General features: G+C 46.3%; 1 non-coding gene across 1 annotated transcript; it reads left to right on the top strand.

Moving 5' to 3' along the window:
- The first annotated feature begins 972 nt into the window (after window positions 1-972).
- On the top strand, window positions 973-1080 carry LOC120362044 (U6 spliceosomal RNA). Its single transcript, XR_005578051.1, has one exon. It is a non-coding gene; the product is annotated as a U6 spliceosomal RNA (small nuclear RNA).
- The last annotated feature ends 3315 nt before the right edge of the window (window positions 1081-4395 follow it).

The raw sequence follows: 4395 nt of genomic DNA, 5'->3' as shown, positions 1-4395 counted from the left end.
CGCACCACTGTACTCCAGCCTGGGTGACGAAGCTGAGACCCTGTCTCAAAAAAAAAAAAAAAAAAAAAAAAAAAAAAATATATATATATATATATATATATATATACACATATATATATACAGAGAGAGAGAGAGAGAGAGAATGAGAGCGCTGTGCAGTCTGTCAGATTGAGCACAATCCCACCTGGAGATCACCAGGAAAATTAGAAAATATTTTGAATGGAATAATAAACCCTTATCGTATCAAATAAACCCTTATCGTATCAAAACTTGTATTTGCAGGGATGCAACCAAAGCAGTGCTCAGAGGGAAATTTCTAGCCTGAAATGCTTGCACGAATCCAGGAGTTCAAGACCAGCCTGAGCTGGAGAAGGGAGAAAAAAATCAGAAAGAAATGCACTAAGATCTATCTCAAGAAATTACAAAGGGAACAGCAAAATAAATCTAAAGCAAGCAGGACTAGAAATACGAAAACAAACTTAATGAACTAAGATACAGAGACAATTAGCAAAACCTAAAGTTGGTTCCTTGAAAAGGCTGCAAAACTAATACATTTCTGGTGAGAATGATTGAGAAGAAAAGGGATGACAGTTACCACCATCCTGCAGGCAAACTGCGATGCTGCCTCTCGCTAGCAGCATGTCTTTGGGCACATTAATTAACCTCTCTAAGCCTGTTTCATCATCTTAAAATTGAGAAATAGAATATCTGCCTCACTGGCTATTATAAGAATTAAATGAGATAGTGTGAGTGTCCAGCAGAGAATAGAAACTACATAAATCATACAAGTTATGATCATGTTGGTGGTAGTTATCAAGATTCTAAAGTACTACAGAGGGCTGGGCATGGTGGCTGACTCCTGTAATCCCAGCACTTTGGGAGGCCGAGGCAGGTAGATCACCTGAGGTCAGAAGTTCGAGACCAGCCTGGCCAACATGGTGAAATCCCATCTCTACTAAAAATACAAAAGTCCTGCTCGCTTCGGCAGCACATATACTAAAATTGGAATGATACAGAGAAGATTAGCATGGCCCCTGCGCAAGGATGACTTCTTTTAATTTTTTAAAATAAAATAAATTTAAAAAAAAAAAAAAACAAAAATTAGCCAGGTGTGGTGGTGCCTGCCTGCAGTCCCAGCTACTCGGGAGGCTGAGGCACAGGAGTCGCTTAAACCCGGGAGGCGGAGGTTGTAGTGAGCCTCGATCAGGCCACTGTGCTCCACCCTGGGTGACAGAGCGAGATTCTACCTTGAAAAAAATAAATAAATACAAATAAAGTGTCACGGGGAACAGGGAGGAAGGATGACTTCCTGCCTGGGGAGGTGGCAGGGATAGGTGATTTCTCAGACTTGAAAAATGGAGAGGACTTCATAGAAGAAGAGAAAGAAGGATCATCCGGGCTGAAAGCCTAATGAGCAAGAGCAGGAGCCCTGGAGGCCTGAGTTCATCCAGAGGGGAGCAGGGGCCAGCAATGAGAGCCAGAGCCCTCCTGGGCCTCTCCAAGGCAGTGCCTGACATTTGAGGCCAACACTGAAAACATAAATGGGCCCGGCCGGCAGCCTTCATGCATTATGCAGTGAGGGTGAATAATGCATGACTTGGAATTTTTTTAACCATTTGGTCACAGATTTCTCTCCAGGGTGATGGAAATACAATGGCCATGCCCAGCCTGTCTATAGAGTTCAGAGAATGATTTAGTTATAATAACCTTCAGGCTCACAGTAAAGTTATTTTCTGCTGGAAGCAAGTGAGTAAGTCTTCACCAGACCAAGTCAGCTTCCCCCAGTAGGAAAAGGTTCTCTCACGACGGTTTATTTTCTCAAAGGCCTCTGTCTACATGATAGGGACACACTCAGGCAAAGAGCTCTCGGTGCGTCCGGAGCCAGGTGTGTTCAGCTGTAAGCCTCAGCTGAGACCAGGGGCCCCTCCTCTGGGGGAGGGAGCCATGGGGTGGCAACCTCTGCCCAGCCTGAGAGCTCCATCACTCCACAGGAAGGTCATTGGTGGGGCCGCTCTCTCAGGGAGGTGGCTCTGGGTGGAAGCTTCCAGAGAAAGTGGCTCTAGAGCTGGATTAGACAGAAGAAACCTCTAATCCCCCAAAATGAGGGGTGTGGAGACCCCCAGCATGTCATGATATTAAGACTTCAGAAAAGGTTTGCATCAGAATATGTAACTGGCAGAGTAACCTAGGACGTGGGGCTCCTTCACAAATACAGGCAATCTGGCCGGGCGCTGTGGCTCACGCCTCTAATCCCAGCACTTTGGGAGGCTGAGGCAGGCAGATCACCTGAGGTTGGGAGTTTGAGGCCAGCCTGACCAACATGGAGAAACCCCGTCTCTACTAAAAATACAAAATTAGCCAGGCATGGTGGCACGTACCTGTACTCCCAGCTACTTGGGAGGCTGAGGCAGGAGAATCGCTTGAACCCAGGAGGCAGAGGTTGCGGTGAGCCGAGATCACACCATTGTACTCCAGCATGGTCAACAAGAGCAAAACTCTGTCTCAAAAAAAAAAATTAAAAAGTACAGGCAATCCCTGGCTTATGATAGTTCAACCCAGGATTTTTGACATTATGATAGTGCGAACATGATATACATTCAATAGAAACTGTACTTCCCTCACAGTGCTGGACAGCAGCAGAGAGATCAGCTCCCACTGCCCCACGCCGCCAATTTTCAATGGGATTATTGGAATGTAACCCTGTTGTAAGTCAAGAAGCATCTGTAGTTACGAGGCAAATACCACACAACCCAGCAACTGGATTCTTGGGTGAACATAAGTTCGCAAAAGAATCTATATGCTAGTCCCCGCAGCAGCTTTACTGTATAGCAGGCAAACCCTGGTAGCCCTCAAATGTCCTTTCAAGGGTGAATGCCAGGCCGGCTGAGGCATGAGAATCGCTTGAACCTGGGAATCAGAGGTTACAGTGAGCCGACATCACACCTGTGTACTCCAGCCTGGGCCACAGAGTGAGACTCTGTCTCAGAAAAACAAAAACAAACAAAAAGGGTGAATGCCCAACACCCTACGGCACATCCAAACCCAGAAACACCACTGAGTAACGAAAATAACAAATCACTGGCATACAGTGTCCAGTCTGTTCCAGCTGCTGTAACAAAATACCTTAGACTGCATCATTTATAGAGTAAAAACTTACTGCTCACAGCTCTGGAGGCTGGGAAGTCCAAGATCAAGACACCAGCAGATTCGGTGTCTGGGGAGTGCTCTCTGATTCGCAGACAGCAGTTGGGTGCCAGGTCCTCTCGTGGTAAAAGGGGCAGCTGCACTCCCTTCCCCTGTCTTATAAAGGCATTAATTCCATTCATGCAGTCGGAGCCCTCATGACTTAATCACTTCCCAAAGGTCCCACCTCTTAAAACTATTATATTGGGTATGAGGTTCCAACATCTGAATTTAGGAGGGCATCAACATTCAAACCACAGCACACAGCAACCTGGATGACTCTCCAGAGAACTATGCTGACTGCAAAAACCAATCCCCAAAGGTTACCAGTTACTTGATTCCATTTACAGACCATTCTTGTGGTGACAAAGGTATCAGGATAGAGAACAGACTGGTGGTTGCCAGATGCTGGGTAGATGATTGTGTTAGAAACTAATAGGAGGGATGGCTAGGCATGGTGGCTCACACCTGTAATCCCAGCACTTTGGGAGGCCGAGACAGGTGGATTACCTGAGGTCAGGAGTTTGAGACCAGCCTGGCCAAGACGGTGAAACTCCGTCTCTGCTAAAAATGCAAAAATTAGCTAGGCATGGTGGCATGTGCCTGTAGTCCCAGCTACTTGAGAGGCTAAGGCAGGAGAATTGCTTGAACCCGGAAGGTGGAGGTGGCAGTGGGCTGAAATGGTGCTGTTGCACTCCAGCCTCGGGAACAGAATCAAAGAAGGAAGGGATGGGGAGGGGAGGGCAGGGGAGGGAAGGGAATCCCTGCGGCGTTGGAACTGTGGTGGGGGGTGGGGCCGCAAACATGAGCAGGTGATAAAAGTGAGTGGAACTAGAGGAACATGCACAAGAATGGATGCAAAGAAAGCCAGGGAGAGCTGAGGGTATTGGATCAATGTCAATACAGTTACTGTGACATTACCTCTAGGTCCACAAGATGTCCACCTATGGGAGAATCCGGGACAACGTGCACCGGATCTCTGTGTTACTCCGTACAACTGCATAGGAATCTATCATTATCTCAAAATAAAAATTCTAACTTAAAAATAGTAATGATTTAATGTTAAGTGAAAAAGGCAGACCTCAAAACTTTATGTGATGATCAGTACTATTTTATTTTATTTTATTTATTTTGAGGCAAAGGCCCACTCTGTCACCTAGGCTGGAGTCCAATGGTCCAATGTCAGCTCACTGCAAACTTCACCTCCTGGGT

The sequence above is a fragment of the Saimiri boliviensis genome, chromosome 1 (genome assembly GCF_048565385.1).
Source record: "Saimiri boliviensis isolate mSaiBol1 chromosome 1, mSaiBol1.pri, whole genome shotgun sequence".
NCBI lineage: Eukaryota > Metazoa > Chordata > Mammalia > Primates > Cebidae > Saimiri > Saimiri boliviensis.
This window is presented reverse-complemented; position numbering and strand designations above follow the sequence as displayed.